Source organism: Macaca fascicularis, chromosome 8 (assembly GCF_037993035.2).
Source record: "Macaca fascicularis isolate 582-1 chromosome 8, T2T-MFA8v1.1".
Classification (NCBI taxonomy): domain Eukaryota; kingdom Metazoa; phylum Chordata; class Mammalia; order Primates; family Cercopithecidae; genus Macaca; species Macaca fascicularis.
Window position 1 is genome coordinate 47,784,093 of NC_088382.1, and position 18,568 is coordinate 47,802,660.

Here is an 18,568-nt window from a genome sequence, read left to right on the forward strand (position 1 = left end):
TCAGATTCCACAGAAATAAGGCTAGCAAAGAGATCCACGAAATACAGATGTAACTCTGTGAGATGAATTAGCAGAACATAATGCAGTTTCTCAGAAAGCTTCTTTCCAGATTTCATCTGAGGATATTTCCTTTTTAACCATAGCCCACTATGGGCTTCCAAATATCACTGTGCCAATTCCACAAGAACTGTCTTAGCGAAAGGCTTCTTGAGGGGAAAGCTGTAACTCTGTGAGATGATTTCACAGAACAAAAGAAGTTTCTCAGAAAGCTTCTTTCTCTTTTTTTTCGGAGGATATTTCCTTTGGCCCTATAGTCTTCAAAGGGATCCGAAATATCTGCTCTCAGATTCCACAGAAATAAGGCAAGCAAAGAGATCTACGAAATACAGATGTAACTCTTTGAGATGAATTAACAGAACACTCAGCAGTTTCTCAAAAAGCTTCTTTCCAGATTTCATCTGAGGATACTTCCTTTTTCACCATAGCCCTCAATCGGCTTTGAAATATCACTTTTCCAATTCCACAAGAACTATCTTAGCGAAAGGCTTCTTGAGGGAAAAACCGTAACTCTGTGAGATGTTTTCTCTGAACGCAAGGAAGTTTCGTAGAATGCTTCTTTCTCTTTGTTTTCGGAGGATATTTCCTATGGCCCTTTAGTCTTCAAAGGGATCTGAAATATCTGCTCTCAGATTCCACAGAAATAAGGATACCAAAGAGATTCAAGAAATACAGATGTAACTCTGTGAGTGGAAGTCACGCATCACAGAGCACTTTCTCAGAAAGCTTCTTTCCAGAATTCATCTGAGGATATTTCCTTTTTCAAAATAGCCCTCAATGGGCTTTGAAATATCACTTTTCTAATTCCACAAGAACTGTCTAAGCGAAAGGCTTCTTGAGGGGAAGCTGTAAATCTGTGAGACGATTTCACAGAACACAAAGAATTTTCTGAAAAAGCTTCTTTCTCTTTCTTATCGGAGGATATTTCCTTGGCTCTATAGTCTTCAAAGGGATACGAAATATCGGTTCTCAGATTTCACAGGAATAAGGCTAGCAAAGACATCCACGAAATACAGATGTTACTCTGTGAGTGGAAGACACATTACAGAGCAGTTTCTCAGATAGCTTCTTTCCAGATTTCATCTGGGGATATTTCTTTTTTCTCCATAGCCCTCTATGGGCTTCCAAATATCACTTTGCCAATTCCAGAAGAACTGTCTTAGCGAAAGGCTTCTTGAGGGAAAAGCTGTAACTCTTTGACGTGATATCATAGAACAAAAAGAAGTTTCTCAGAAAGCTTCTTTCTCTTTGTTATCGGAGGATATTTCCTTTGGCCCTATAGTCTTCAAAGGGATCCGAAATATCTGTTCTCAGATTCCACAGAAATAAGGCTAGCAAAGAGATCCACGAAACACAGATGTAACTCTGTGAGATGAATTAACAGAACACTGAGCAGTTTCTCTGAAAGCTTCTTTCCAGATTTCATCTGAGGAGATTTCCCTTTTCACCATAGCCCTCTATGGACTTCCAAATATCACTTTGCCAATTCTACAAGAACTGTCTTAGCGAAAGGTTTCCTGAGGGGAAAGCTGTAACTCTGTGATATGATTTCACAGAACACAAAGAAGTTTCTCAGAAGGCTTCTTTCTCTTTGTTATCGGAGGATATTTCCTTTGGCCCTATAGTCTTCAAAGGGATCCGAAATATCTGTTCTCAGTTTCCACAGAAATAGGGCTAGAAAATTGATCCACGAAATACAGTTGTAACACTGTGAGATGAATTAACAGAACACTAAGCAGTTTCTCAGATAGCTTCTTTCCAGATTTCATCTGAGGAATTTTCCTTTTTCACCATAGCCCTCAGTGGTCTTCCAAATATCACTTTGCCAATTCCACAAGAACTGTCTTAGCGAAAGGCTCCTTGAAGGGAAAGCTCTAACTATGTGACATGATTTCACAGAACACAAAGAAGTTTCTCAGAAAGCTTCTTTCTCTTTGTTTTCGGAGGATATTTCCGATGGCCCTTTAGTCTTCAAAGGGATCTGAAATATCTGCTCTCAGATTCCACAGAAATAAGGATACCAAAGAGATTCAAGAAATACAGATGTAACTCTGTGAGTGGTAGTCACGCATTACAGAGCACTTTCTCAGAAACCTTCTTTCCAGATTTCATCTGAGTAGATTTCCTTTTTCACCAAAGCCCTCTAGGGGCTTCCAAATATCACTTTGCCAATTCCACAAAAACCGTCTTAGCGAAAGGCTTCTTGAGGGGAAACCTGTAACTCTGTGAGAGGATTTCACAGAACACAAAGAAGTTTCTCAGAAAGTTTCTTTCTCCTTGTTATCGGAGGATATTTCCTTTGGCCCTATAGTCTTCAAAGGGATCCGAAATATCTGTTCTCAGATTCCACAGAAATAAGGCTAGCAGAGAGATCCACGAAATACAGTTGTAACTCTGTGAGATGAATTAACAGAACACTAAGCAGTTTCTCAGATAGCTTCTTTCCAGATTTCATCTGAGGATATTTCCTTTTTCACCATAGCACTCTATGGGCTCAAAATATCACGTTGCCAATTCCACAAGAACTGTCTTAGCGAAAGGCTTCTTGAGGGGAAAGCTGTAACTCTGTGAGATGATTTCACAGAACACAAAGAAGTTTCTCAGAAAGCTTCCTTTTTTTTGTTATTGGAGGATATTTCCTTTGGCTCTATAGTCTTCAAAGGGATCCGAAATATCGGTTCTCAGATTCCACAGGAAGAAGGCTAGCAAAGATATTCACGAAATACAGATGTAACTCTGTGAGTGGAAGTCACACATCACAGAGCAGTTTCTCATAAAGCTTCTTTCCAGATTTCATCGGAGGATATTTCCTTTTTCACCATAGCCCTGTAAGGGCTTCCAAATGTCACTTTGCCAATTCCACAAGAACTGTATTAGCGAAAGGCTTCTTGAGGGGAAAGCTGTAACTCTGTGAGATGATTTCACAGAACACAAAGAAGTTTCTCAGAAAGCTTCTTTCTCTTTGTTATCGGAGGATATTTCTTTTGGCCCCATAGTCTTCTTGGGATCCGAAATATCTGTTCTCAGTTTCCACAGAAATAAGGCTAGCAAAGAAATCCTCGAAATACAGATGTAACTCGGTGAGATTAATTAACAGAACACTAGGCAGTTTCTCAGAAAGCTTCTTTGCAGATTTCATCTGAGGATATTTCCTTTCTCACCATATACCTCTAGAGGCTTCCAAATATCACTTTGCCAATTCCACAAGAACAGTCTTAGCAAAAGGCTTCTTGAGGGGAAAGCTGTAACTCTGTGAGATGATTTCATAGAATACAAAGAAGTTTCTCAGAAAGCTTCTTTCTCTTTTTTATCGGAGGATATTTCCTTTGGCCCTGCAGTCTTCAAAGGGATCCGAAATATCTGTTCTCAGATTCCACAGAAATAAGGCTAGCAATGAGATCCACGAAATACAGATGTATCACTGTGAGATGAATTAACAGAACACTAAGCAGTTTCTCAGAAAGCTTCTTTCCAGATTTCATCTGAGGAAATTTCCTTTTTCACCATAGCCCTCTATGGGCTTCCAAATATCACTTTGTCAATTCCAAAAGGACTGTCTTAGCGAAAGGCTTCTTGAGGGGAAAGCTGTAACTCTGTGAGATGATTTCAGAGAACACAAAGAAGTTTCTCAGAAAGCTTCTTTCTCTTTGTTATTGGAGGATATTTCCTTTGGCCCTATAGTTTTCAAAGGGATCCAAAATATCTGTTCTCAGATTCCACAGAAATAAGGCTAGCCAAGAGATCCACGAAATACAGATATAACTCTGTGAGTGGAAGTCACACATGACAGAGCAGTTTCTCAGAAAGCCTCTTTCCAGAATTCATCTGAGGATATTTCCTTTTTCAAAATAGCCCTCAATGGGCTTTGAAATATCACTTTTCCAATTCCACAAGAACTGTCTAAGCAAAAGGCTTCTTGAGGGGAAAGCTGTAACTCTGTGAGATCATTTCACAGAACACAAAGAAGTTTCTCAGAAAGCTTCTTTCTCTTTGTTTTCGGAGGATATTTCCTTTGGCCCAATAGTCTTCAAAGGGATTCGAAATATCTGTTCTCACATTCCACTGAAATAAGGCTAGCAAAGAGATCCACGAAATACAGATGTAACTCTGTGAGTGGAATTCACACATCACAGAGCAGTTTCTGAGAAAGCTTCTTTCCAGATTTCATCTGAGGATATTCCCTTTTTCACCATAGCCCTCTATGGGCTGCCAAATATCACTTTGCCAATTCCGGCAGAACTGTCTTAGCGAAAGGCTTCTTGAGGAGAAAGCTGTAACTCTGTGAGATGATTTCACAGAACACAAAGAAATTTCTCAGAAAGCTTCTTTCTCTTTGTTATCGGAGGATATTTCCATTGGCCCTATAGTCTTCAAAGGGATCCGAAATATCTGTTCTCAGATTCCACAGAAATAAGGCTAGCAAAGAGATCCACGAAATACAGATGCAACTCTGTTAGATGAATTAACAGAACACTGAGCAGTTTCTCTGAAAGCTTCTTTCCAGATTTTATCTGAGGAGATTTCCCTTTTCACCATAGCCCTCTATGGACTTCCAAATATCACTTTGCCAATTCTACAAGAATTGTCTTAGCGAAAGGTTTCCTGAGGGGAAAGCTGTAACTATGTGAGATGATTTCACGGAACACAAAGAAGGTTCTCAGAAAGCTTCTTTCTCTTTGTTATCGGAGGATATTTCCTTTGGCCCTATACTCTTCAAAGGGATCCGAAATATCTGTTCTCTGATTCCACAGAAATAAAGCTAGCAAAGAGATCCACGAAATACAGATGTAACTCGGTGAGATGAATTAACAGAACACTAAGCAGTTTCTCAGAAAGCTTCTTTCCAGATTTCATCTGAGGAATTTTCCTTTTTCACCTTAGCCCTCTATGGGTTTCCAAATATCACATTGCCGATTCTTCAAGAACTGTCTTAGCGAAAGGCATCTTGAGGCGAAAGCTGTAACTCTCAGAGATGATTTCACAGAACACAAAGAAGTTTCTCAGAAAGCTTCTTTCTCTTTGTTATCGGAGTATATTTCCTTTGGCCCTATAGTCTTCAAAGGAATCCGAAATATGTGTTCTCAGATTCCACAGAAATAAGGCTAGCAAAGAGATCCACGAAATACAGAGGTAACTCTGTGAGTGGAATTCACACATCACAGAGCAGTTTCTGAGAAAGCTTCTTTCCAGTTTTCATCTGAGGATATTTCCTTTTTCACCATAGCCCTCTATGGGCATCCAAATATCACTTTGCCAATTCCACAAGAACTGTCTTAGCGAAAGGCTTCTTGAGGAGAAAAGTGTAACTCTGTGAGATGATTTCAGAGAACTCAAAGAAATTTCTCAGAAACCTTCTTTCTCTTGTTATCGGAGGATATTTCCTTTCGTCCTTTAGTCTTCAAAGGGATCCGAAATATCTCTTCTCAGATTCCACAGAAATCAGGCTAGCAAAGAGATCCACGAAATACAGATGTAACTCTGTGAGATGAATTAACAGAACACTAAGCAGTTTCTCAGAAAGCTTCTTTCCAGATTTCATCTGAGGATATTTCCTTTTTCACCATAGCCCTCTATGGGCTTCCAAATATCACTTTGCCAATTCCACAAGAACCGTCTTAGCGAAAGGCTTCTTGAGGGGAAAGCTGTAACTCAGGGAGATGATTTTAGAGAACACAAAGAAGTTTCTCAGAAAGCTTCTTTCCCTTTGTTATTGGAGGATATTTCCTTTGGCACTATAGTCTTCAAAGGGATCCGAAATATATGTTCTCAGATTCCACAGAAATAAGGCTAGCAAAGAGATCCACGAAATACAGATGAAACTCTGTGAGATGAATTAACAGAACACTAAGCAGATTATCAGAAAGCTTGTTTGCAGATTTCATCTGAGGATATTTACTTTTTCACCATAGCCCTCTACGGGCTTCCAAATATCACTTTACCAATTCCACAAGAACTGTCTTAGCCAAAGGCATCTTGAGGGGAATGCTGTAACTCTGTGAGATGATTTCACAGAACATAAAGAAGTTTTACAGAAAGATTCTTTCTCTTTGTTATCGGAGGATATTTCTTTTGGCCCAATACTCTTCAAATGGACCGAAATATCTCTTCTCAGATTCCACAAAAATAAGGCTTGCAAAGAGTTCCACGAAATACAGACGTTACTCTGTGAGATGAATTAACAGAACACTAAGCAGTTTCTCAGAAAGCTTCTTTCCAGATTTTATCTGAGGAGATTTCCTTTTTCACCATAGCCCTCTAGGGGCTTCCAAATGTCACTTTGCCAATTCCACAATAACTGTCTTAGCGAAAGGCTTCTTGAGGGGAAAGCTGTAACTCTGTGAGATGATTTCACAGAACACAAAGAAGTTTCTCAGTAAGCTTCTTTCTCTTTTTATCGGAGGATATTTCCTTTGGCCCCATAGTCTTCCAAGGGATCCGAACTATCTGTTTTCAGATCCACAGAAATAAGGCGAGCAAAGAGATCCACGAAATACAGATGTAACTCTGTGAGATGAATTAGCAGAACACAAAGCAGTTTCTCAGAAAGCTTCTTTCCAGATTTCATCTGAGGATATTTCCTTTTAAACCATAGCCCTCTATGGGCTTCCAAATATCACTGTGCCAATTCCACAAGAACTGTCTTAGCGAAAGGCTTCTTGAGGGGAAATCTGTAACTCTGTGACATGATTTCACAGAACACAAAGAAGTTTCTCAGAAAGCTTCTTTCTCTTTGTAATCGGAGGATATTTCCTTTGGCCCTATAGTCTTCAAAGGGATCCGAAATATCTGTTCTCAGATTCCACAGAAATAAGGCTAGCAAAGAGATCCACGAAATACAGATGTAACTCTCTGAGTGGAAGTCACACATCACAGATCAGTTTCTCAGAAAGCTTCTTTCCAGATTTCATCTTTGGATATTTCCCTTTTCACCACAGCCCTCTATGGACTTCCAAATATCACTTTGCCAGTTCCACAAGAACTGTCTTAGCGAAAGGCTTCTTGAGGGGAAAGCTGTAACTCTGTGAGATGATTTCACAGAACACAAAGAAGTTTCTCAGAAAGCTTCTTTCTCTTTGTTATCGGAGGATATTTCCTTTGGCCCAATAGTCTTTAAAGGGATTCGAAATATCTGTTCTCAGATTCCACAGAAATAAGGCTAGCAAAGAGATCCACGAAATACAGATGTAACTCTGTGAGTGGAATTCACACATCACAGAGGAGTTTTGAGAAAGCTTCTTTCCAGTTTTCATCTGAGGATATTTCCTTTTTCACCATAGCCCTCTATGGTCTTCCAAATATCACTTTGCGAATTCCACAAGAACTGTCTTAGCGAAAGGCTTCTTGAGGAGAAAACTGTAACTCTGTGAGATGATTTCACAGAACACAAAGAAATTTCTCAGAAAGCTTCTTTCTCTTGTTATCGGAGGATATTTCCTTTCGTCCTATAGTCTTCAAAGGGATCTAAAATATCTGTTCTCAGATTCCACAGAAATAAGGCTAGCAAAGAGATCCAAGAAATACAGATGTAACTTTGTGAGATGAATTAACAGAACACTAAGCAGTTTCTCAGAAAACTTCTTTCCAGATTTCATCTGAGGAGATTACTCTTTACACCCTAGCCCTCTATGTGCTTCCAAATATCACTTTGCCAATTCCTAAAGAACTGTCTTAGCAAAAGGCTTCCTGAGGGGAAAGCTGTAACTCTGTGAGATGATTTCACAGAACACAAAGATGTTTCTCAGAAAGCTTCTTTCTCTTTGTTATCGCAGGATATTTCCTTTGGCCCTATAGTCTTCAAAGGATCCGAAATATCTGTTCTCAGATTCCACAGAAATAAGGCTAGAAAATTGATCCACGAAATACAGTTGTAACACTGTGAGATGAATTAACAGAACACTAAGCAGTTTCTCAGATAGCTTCTTTCCAGATTTCATCTGAAGAATTTTCCTTTTTCACCATAGCCCTCAATGGTCTTCCAAATATCACTTTGCCAATTCCACAAGATCTGTCTTAGCGAAAGGCTGTTGAGGGGAAAGCTCTAACTCTGTGAGATGATTTCACAGAACACAAAGAAGTTTCTCAGAAAGCTTCCTTCTCTTTCTTATCGGAGGATATTTCCTTGGCTCTATAGTCTTCAAAGGGATACGAAATATCGGTTCTCAGATTTCACAGAAATAAGGCTAGCAAAGAGATCCACGAAATACAGATGTTACTCTGTGAGTGGAAGTCACACATTACAGAGCAGTTTCCCAGATAGCTTCTTTCCAGATTTCATCTGAGGATATTTCCTTTTTCTCCGTAGCCCTCTATGGGCTTCCAAATATCACTTTGCCAATTCCACAAGAACTGTCTTAGCCAAAGGCTTCTTGAGGGGAAAGCTGTAACTCTGTGAGATAATTTCACAGAACACAAAGAAGTTTCTCAGAAAGCTTCTTTCTCTTTGTTATCGGAGGATATTTCCTTTGGCTCAATAGTCTTCAAAGGGATTCGAAATATCTGTTCTCAGATTCCACAGAAATAACGCTAGCAAGGAGATCGACGAAATACAGATGTAACTCTTTGAGATGAATTAACAGAACACTCAGAAGTTTCTCAGAAAGCTTCTTTCCAGATTTCATCTCAGGATACTTCCTTTTTCACCAAAACCCTCTATGGGATTCCAAATATCACTTTGCCAATTCCACAAGAACTGTCTTAGCGAAAGGCTTCTTGAGGGAAAAGCTGTAACTCTGTGAGATGATTTCACAGAACGCAAGGAAGTTTCCTAGAAAGCTTCTTTGTCTTTGTTATCGGAGAATATTTCCTTTGGCCCTATAGTCTTCAAAAGTATCCGAAATATCTTTTCTTAGACTCCACAGAAATAAGGCTAGCAAAGAGATCCACGAAATACAGATATAACTCTGTGAGTATAAGTGACACATGACAGAGCAGTTTCTCAGAAAGCTTCTTTCCAGATTTCATCTGAGGATATTTCCTTTTTAACCATAGCCCTCTATGGGCTTCCAAATATCTCTGTGCCAATTACACAAGAACTGTCTTAGCGAAAGGCTTCTTGAGGGGAAAGCTGTAACTCTGTGAGATGATTTCACAGAACACAAAGAAGTTTCTCAGCAAGCTTCTTTCTCTTTGTTTTCGGAGGATATTTCCTTTGGCCCTATAGTCTTAAAGGGATCCGAAATATCTGCTCTCAGATTCCACAGAAATAAGGATACCAAAGAGATCCACGAAATACCGATGTAACTCTGTGAGTGGAAGTCACACATTACGGAGCAGTTTCTCAGAAACCTTCTTTCCAGATTTCATCTGAGGAGATTTCCTTTTTCACCAAAGCCCTCTTGGGGCTTCCATATATCTTTGCCAATTCCACAAAAACCGTCTTAGCGAAAGGCTTCTAGAGGGGAAAGCTGTAACTCGGTGAGAGGATTTCACAGAACACAAAGAAGTTTCTCAGAAAGTTTCTTTCTCCTTGTTATCGGAGGATAATTCCTTTGGCCCTATAGTCTTCAAAGGGATCCGAAATATCTGTTCTCAGATTCCACAGAAATAAGGCTATCAAAGAGATCCACGAAATACAGATGTAAATCTTTGAGATGAATTAACAGAACACTCAGCAGTTTCTCAGAAATCTTCTTTCCAGATTTCTTCTGAGGATATTTCCTTTTTCAGCATAGCCCACTATGGTCTTCCAAATATCACTTTGCCAATTCCACAAGAACAGTCTTAACGAAAGGCTTCTTGAGGGGAAAGCTGTAACTCTGTGAGATGATTTCACAGAACACAAAGAAGTTTCTCAGAAAGCTTCTTTCTCTTTGTTATCGGAGGATATTTCCTTTGGCCCTATTGTGGTCAAAGGGATCCGAAATATCTGTACTCAGGTTCCACAGAAATAAGTATAGCAAAGAGATCCACGAAATACAGAAGTAACTCTGTGAGATGAATTAACAGAACACTAAGCAGTTTCTCAGAAAGTTTCTTTCCAGATTTCATCTGTGGATATTTCTTTTTTCACCAAAGCCCTCTATGGGCTTCCAAATGTCACTTTGCCAATTCCACAAGAACGGTCTTAGCGAAAGGCTTCTTGAGGGGAAAGCTGTAACTCTGTGAGATGATTTCAGAGAACACAAAGAAGTTTCTCAGAAAGCTTCTTTCTCTTTTTTATTGGAGGATATTTCCTTTGGCACTATAGTCTTCAAAGGGATCCGAAATATCTCTTCTCAGATTCCACAGAAATAAGGCTAACAAAGAGATCCACGAGATAGAGATATAACTCTGTGAGATGAATTAACAGAACACTAAGCAGTTTCTCAGAATGCTTCTTTGCAGATTTCATCTGAGGATGTTTACTTTTTCACCATATCCCTCTATGGGCTTCCAAATATCACTTTGCCAATTCCACAAGAACTGTCTTAGAGAAAGGCTTCTTGAGGGGAAAGCTGTAACTCTGTGAGATGATTTCACAGAACACAAAGAAGTTTTACAGAAAGATGCTTTCTCTTTGTTATCGCAGGATATTTCCTTTGGCCCAATACTCTTCAAAGGGACCGATATATCTCTTCTCATATTCCACAAAAATAAGAATAGCAAAGAGTTCCACGAAATATAGATGTAACTCTGTGAGATGAATTAACAGAAAACTAAGAAGTTTCTCAGAAAGCTTCTTTCCAGATTTCATCTGAGAGTATTTCCTTTTTCACCGTAGCCCTCTATGGGCTTCCATATATCACTTTGCCAATTCCACAAGAACTGTCTTAGCGAAAGGCTTCCTGAGGGGAAAGCTGTCAGTCTGTGAGATGATTTCACAGAACACAAAGGAGTTTCTAAGAAAGCTTCTTTCTCTTTGTTATCGGAGGATATTTCCTTTCGCCCAATAGTCTTCAAAGGGATCCGAAATATCTCTTCTCAGATTCCACAGAAATAAGGCTAGCAAAGCTATCCACGAAATGTAGATGTAACTCTGTGAGATGAATTAACGGAACAGTAAGCAGTTTCTCAGGAAGCTTCTTTCCAGATTTCATCTGAGGATATTTCTTTTTTAAAAATAGCCCTCTAGGGGCTTCCAAATATCACTTTGTCAATGTCACAAGAATTGTCTTAGCGAAAGACTTCTTGAGGGGAAAGCTGTAACCCCGTGAGATGATTTCACAGAACACAAAGAGGTTTCTCAGAAAGCTTCTTTCTCTTCTTTATCGGAGGATATTTCCTTTGGCCCGTTAGTCTTCAAAGGGATCCGAAATATCTGTTCTCAATTCCACAGAAATAAGGCTAGTAAAGAGATTCAAGAAAGAGAGATGTAATTCTCTGATATGAATTAACAGAACCCTAAGCAGTTTCTCAGAAAGCTTCTTTCCATATTTCATCTGAGGATATTTCCTTTTCACCATAGCCCTATATCGGTTTACAAATATCACTTTGCCAAGTCCGCAAGAACTGTCTTAACGAAAGGCTTCTTGAATGGAAAGCTGTAACTCTGTGAGATGATTTCACAGAACACAAAGAAGTTTCTCACAAAGCTTCTTTCTTTTTGTTACAGGAGGATATTTCCTTTGGCCCTATAGTCTTCAAAGGGATCCGAAATATCTGTTCTCAGATTGCACGGAAATAAGGCTAGCAAAGGTATCCACGAAATACAGATGTAACTCGGTGAGATGAATTAACAGAACACTAAGCAGTTTCTCAGAATGCTTCCTTCCAGATTTCATCTGAGGATATTTCCTTTTTCACCATAGCCCTCTATGGGCTTCCAAATATCACTTTGCAAATTCGAGAAGAACTGTTTTAGCAAAAGGCTTCTTAAGGGGAAAGCTGTAACTCTGTGAGATGATTTCACAGAACACAAAGAAGTTTCTCAGATAGATTCTATCTTTTGGATATCGGAGGATATTTCCTGTGGCCCTATAGTCTTCAAAGGGATCCGAAATATCTGTTCTTAGATTCCACAGAAATAAGGTTAGCAAAGAGACCCACGAAATACAGATGTAACTCTGTGAGTGTAAGTCACACATCACAGAGCAGTTTCTCAGAAAGTTTCTTTACAGAGTTCATTTGAGGATATTTCCTTTTTCACCATAGCCCTCAATGGGCTTCCAAATATCACTTTGCCAATTCCACAAGAACTGTCTTAGCGAAAGGCTTCTTGAGGGGAAAGCTGTAACTCTGTGAGATGATTTAACAGAACACAAAGAAGTTTCTCAGAAAGCTTCTTTCTCTTTGTTATCGGAGGATATTTCCTTTGGCCCTATAGTCTTCAAAGGGATCCGAAATATCTGTTCTCTGATTCCAGAGAAATAAAGCCAGCAAAGAGATCCACGAAATACAGCTGTAACTCGGTGAGATGAATTAACAGAACACTGAGCAGTTTTTCAGAAAGCTTCTTTCCAGATTTCATCTGAGGATATTTCCTTTTTCACGATAGCCCTCTACGGGTTTCCAAATATCACATTGCCAATACTTCAAGAACTGTCTTAGCGAAAGGCTTCTTGAGGGGAAAGCTGTAACTCTCTGAGATGATTTCACAGAACACAAAGAAATTTCTCAGAAAGCTTCTTTTCTTTGTTATCGGAGGATATTTCCTTTGGCCCTATAGTCTTCAAAGGAATCCGAAATATGTGTTCTCAGATTCCACAGAAATAAGGCTAGCAAAGAGATCCACGAAATACAGATGTAACGCTGTGAGTGGAAGTCACACATCACAGAGCAGTTTCTCAGAAAGCTTCTTTCCAGATTTCATCTGAGGATATTTCCTTTTTCACCATAGCCCCCTATGTGCTTCCAAATATCACTTTGCCAATTCCACAAGAACTGTCTTAGAGAACGGCTTCTTGAGGGGAAAGCTGTAACTCTGTGAGATGATTTCACAGAACAAAAAGAAGTTTCTCAGAAAGCTTCTTTCTCTTTGTTATCGGAGGATATTTCCTTTGGCCCTATAGTCTTCAAAGGGATCCAAAATATCTGTTCTCAGATTCCAGAGAAAAAAGGCTAGCAAAGACATTCATGAAATACAGATGTAACTCTGTGAGTGGAAGTCACACATCACAGAGCAGTTTCTCAGAAAGCTTCTTTCCAGAATTCATCTGAGGGTATTTCCTTTTTCACCACAGCCCTCAATGGGCTTTGAAATATCACTTTTCCAATTCCACAAGAACTGTCTATGCGAAAGGCTTCTTGAGGGGAAAGCTGAAACTCTGTGAGATGATTTCACAGAACACAAAGAAGTTTCTCAGAAAGCTTCTTTCTCTTTGTTATCAGAGGATATTTCCTTTGGCCCTATAGTCTTCAAAGGGAACCGAAATATCTGTTTCCAGATTCCACAGAAATAAGGCCAGCAAAGAGTTTCACGAAATACAGATGTAACTCGGTGAGATGAATTAACAGAACACTCAGCAGTTTCTCAGAAAGCTTCTTTCCAGATTTCATCTGAGGATATTTCCTTTTTCACCATAGCCCTCTATGGGCTTCCAAATATCACTTTGCCATTCCACAAGAACTATCCTAGAGAAAGACTTCTTGAGGGGAAAGCTGTAACTCTGTGAGATGATTTCACAGAACACAAAGAAGTTTCTCAGAAAGCTTCTTTCTCTTTGTTATCAGCGGATATTTCCATTGACCCTAAGTCCTCAAAGGGATCCGAAATATCTGGTCTCAGATTCCACGGAAATAAGGCTAGCAAAGATATCCACGAAATACAGATTTAACTCAGTGAGATGAATTAACAGAACACTAAGCAGTTTCTCAGAAAGCCTCTTTCCAGATTTCATCTAAGGTATTTACTTTTTCACCATAGCCCTCTAAGGGCTTCCAAATATCACTTTGCCAATTCCACAAGAACTGTCTTAGCAAAAGGCTTCTTGAGGCGAAGGCTGTAACTCTGTGAGATGAATTCACAGAACACAAAGAAGTTTCTCATAAAGCATCTTTCAATTTGTTATCGGAGGATATTTCCTTTGGCCCTATTGTCTTCAAAGGGATCCGAAATATCTGTTCTCAGATTCCACAGAAATAAGGCTAGCAAAGAGATCCACGAAATACCGATGTAACTCTGTGAGTGGAAGTCACACATCATAGAGCAGTTTCTCATAAAGCTTCTTTCCAGATTTCATCTGAGAATATTTCCTTTATCACCTTAGCCCTCTATGGGCTTCCAAATATCACTTTGCCAATTCCACAAGAACTGTCTTAGCGAAAGACTTCTACAGGGGAAAGCTGTAACTCTGTGAGATGATTTCACAGAACACAAAGAAGTTTCTCAGAAAGCTTCTTTCTGTTTTTTGTCGGAGGATATTTCCTTTGGCTCTATAGTCTTCAAAGGGATCCGAAATATCTGTTCTCAGATTCCACAGACATAAGGCTAGCAAAGAGATCCACGAAATACAGATGTCACTCTGTGAGATGAATTAAAAGAACACTAACCAGTTTCCCAGAAAGCTTCTTTCCAGATTTCATCTGAGGATATTTCCTTTTTCACCATAGCCCTCTATGGGCTTCCAAATATCACTTTGCCAATTCCACAAGAACTGTCTTAGCGAAAGGCTTCTTGAGGGGAAAGCTGTAACTCTGTGAGATGATTTCTCATAACACAAAGAAGTTTCACAGAGAGCTTCTTTCTCTTTGTTATCGGAGGATATATCCTTTGGCCCTATAGTCTTCAAAAGTTTCGAAATATCTGTTCTCAGATTCCACAGAATTAAGGCTAGCAAAGAGATCCACGAAATACAGATGTATATCTGTGAGTGGAAGTCACACATCTCCGAGCAGTTTCTCAGAAAGCTTCTTTGCAGATTTCATCTGAGGATATTTCCTTTTTCACCATAGCCCTCTACGGGCTTCCAAATATCACTTTGCCAATTCCACAAGAACTGTCTTAGCGAAAGGCTTCTTGAGGGGAAAGCTGTAACTCTGTAAGATGATTTCACAAAACACAAAGAAGTTTCTCAGAAAGCTTCTTTCTCTTTGTTATCGGAGGATATTTCCTTTGGCCCTATAGTCTTCAAAGGGATCCGAAATATCTGTTCTCAGATTCCACAGAAATAAGGCTAGCAAAGAGATCCACGAAATACCGATGTAACTCTGTGCGTGGAAGTCCCACATCACAGAGCAGTTTCTCAGAAAGCTTCTTTGCAGGTTTCATCTGAGGAGATTCCTTTTTCATCATAGCCCTCTTTGGGCTTCCAAATATCACTTTCCCAATTCCACAAGAACTATCTTAGCCAAAGGCTTCTTGAGGGGAAAAGCTGTAACTCTGTGAGATGATTTCACAGAACACAAAGAAGTTTCTCAGAAAGCTTCTTTCTCTTTGTTTTCGGACTATATTTCCTTTGTCCCTATAGTCATCAAAGGGATACGAAATATCTCTTCTCAGATTCCACAGAAATAAGGCTAGCAAAGAGATCCATGAAATACAGATGTAACTCTGGGAGATGAAATAACAGAACACTAAGCAGTTTCTCACAAAGCTTCCTTCCAGATTTTATCTGAGGATATTTCCTTTTTCACCAAAGCCCCCTATGGGCTTCCAAATATCACTTTGCCAATTCCACAAGAACTGTCTTAGCGAAAGGCTTTTTGAGGGGAAAGCTGTAACTCTGGAGTTGATTTCTCACAACACAAAGAAGTTTCTGAGAAAGCTTCTTTCTCTTTGTTATAGGAGGATATTTCCTTTGGCCCCATAGTCTTCAAAGGGATCCGAAATATCTGTTCTCAGATTCCACAGAAATAAGGCCAGCAAAGAGATCCAGGAAATACAGATGTAACTATGTGAGTGGAAATCACACATCACAGAGCAGTTTCTCAGAAAGCTTCTTTCCAGATTTCATCTGAGGATATTTCCTTTTTCACCAAAGCCCTCTATGGGCGTCCAAATATCAAATTGCCAATTCCACAAGAACTGTCTTAACGAAAGTCTTCTTGAGGGGAAAGCTCTAACTCTGTGAGATGATTTCACAGAACACAAAGAACTTTCTGAGAAAGCTTCTTTCTCTTTGTTATCGGAGGATATATACTTTGGCCCTATAGTCTTCAAAGGGATGCGAAATATCTGTTCTCAGATTCCACATAAATAGGGCTAACAAAGAGATCCACGAAATGCAGATGTAACTCTGTGAGATGAATTTACAGAACACTAAGCAGTTTCTCAGAAAGCTTCTTTCCAGATTTCATTTGAGGAAATATCCTTTTTCACCATAGCCCTCTATGGGCTTCCAAATATCACTTTGCCAATTCCACAAGAACTGTCTTAGCGGAAGGCTTCTTCAACGGGAGCTGTAACTCTGTGAGATGATTTCCCAGAACAGAAAGAAGTTTCTCAGAAAGCTTCTTTCTCTTGGTTATCACAGGATATTTACTTTGGCCCTATAGACTTCAAGGGATCCGAAATATCTAATCTCAGATTCCACAGAAAAAAGGCTAGCAAAGAGATCCACGAAATACAGATGTAACTCTGTGAGTGGAAGTCACACATCACAGAGCAGTTTCTCAGAAAGCTTCTTTCCAGATTTCATGTGAGGATATTTCCTTTTTCAAAATAGCCCTATGTAGGCTTTCAAATATCACTTTGCAAATTCCACAAGAACTGTCTTAACGAAAGGCTTCTTGAGGGTAAAGCTGTAACTCTGTGAGATGATTTAACGGAACACAAAGAAGTTTCTCAGAAAGCTTCTTTCTCTTTGTTACCAGAGGATATTTCCTTTGGGCCTACTGTCTTCAAAGGGATCCGAAATATCTGTTTTCAGATTCCACAGAAATAAGGCTAGCAAAGAGATCCACGAAATACAGATATAACTCGGTGAGATGAATTAACAGAACACTAAGCAGTTTCTCAGAAAGTTTCTTTCCAGATTTCATCTGAGGATATTTCCTTTTTCACCATAGCCCTCTATAGGCTTCCAAATATCACTTTGCCAATTCCACAAGAACTGTCTTCGTGAAAGGCTTCATGTGGGGGAAGCTGTAACTCTGTGAGATGATTTCACAGAACACAAAGAAGTTTCTCAGAAAGCTGCTTTCTCTTTGTTATCGGAGGATATTTCCTTTGGCCCTATAGTCCTCAAACGGATCTGAAATATCTGTTCTCAGATTCCACGGAAATAAGGCTAGCAAAGAGATCCACGAAATACTGATGTAACTCTGTGAGTGGAAGTCACACATGACAGAGCAGTTTCTCAGAAAGCTTCTTTCCAGAGATCATCTGAGGATATTTCCTTTTTCACCAAAGCCCTCTATCGGCTTCCAAATATCACTTTGCCAATTCCACAAGAACTGTCTTAGCGAAAGGCTTCTTGAGGTGAAAGCTGTAACTCTGTGAAATGATTTCACAGAACACAAAGAAGTTTCTAAGAAAGCTTCTTTATCTTTGTTATGGGAGGATATTTCCTTTGGCCCCATAGTCTACAAAGGGATCCGAAATATCTGTTCTCAGATTCCACAGAAATAAGGCTAGCAAAGAGATCCACGAAATACAGATGTAACTCTGTGAGATGAATTAACAGAACACTAAGCAGTTTTTCAGAAAGCTTCTTTCCAGATTTCATCTGAGGATATTTCCTTTTTCACAATAGCCCTCTATGGGCTTCCAAATATCACTTTGCCAATTGCACAAGAACTGTCTTAGCGAAAGGCTTCTTGAGCGGAAAGCTGTAAGTCTATGAGATGATTTCACAGAACACAAAAAAGTTTCTCAGAAAGCTTCTTTCTCTTTGTTATCGGAGGATATTTCCTTTGGCCCTATAGACTTCAAAGGGATCCGAAATATCTGTTCTCAGATTCCACAGAAATGAGGCTAGCAGAGAGATCCACGAAATACGATGTAACTCGGTGAGTGGAAGTCACGCATCACAGAGCAGTTTATCAGAAACTTTCTTTCCAGATTTCATCTGAGGATATTTCCTTTTTCACCTTAGCCCTCTATGGGCTTCCAAATATCACTTTGCCAATTCCACAAGTACTGTCTTAACGAAAGGGTTCTTGAGGGGAAAGCTGTAACTCTGTGAGATGATTTCACAGAACACAAAGAAGTTTCTCAGAAAGCTTCTATCTCTTGGTTATCGGAGGATATTTCCTTTGGCCCCATAGTCTTCAAAGGGATCCGAAATATCTGGTCTCAGATTCCCCAGAAATAAGGCTAGCAAAGAGATCCATGAAATACAGATGTAACTCTGTGAGATGAATTAACAGAACACTAAGCAGTTTTACAGAAAGCTTCTTTCCAGATTTCATCTGAAGATATTTCCTTTTTCACCATAGACCTCTAAGGGCTTCCAAATATCACTTTGCCAATTCCACAAGAACTGTCTTAGCGAAAGGCTTCTTGAGCGAAAGCTGTAACTCTGTGAGCTGATTTCACAGAACACGAAGAAGTTTCTCAGAAAGCTTCTTTCTCTTGGTTATCGGAGGATATTTCCTTTGTCCCTATAGTCTTCGAAGGGATCCGAAATATCTGTTCTCAGATTCCACAGAAATAAGGCTAGCAAAGAGATCCACGAAATACAGATGTAACTCGGTGAGATGAATTAACAGAACA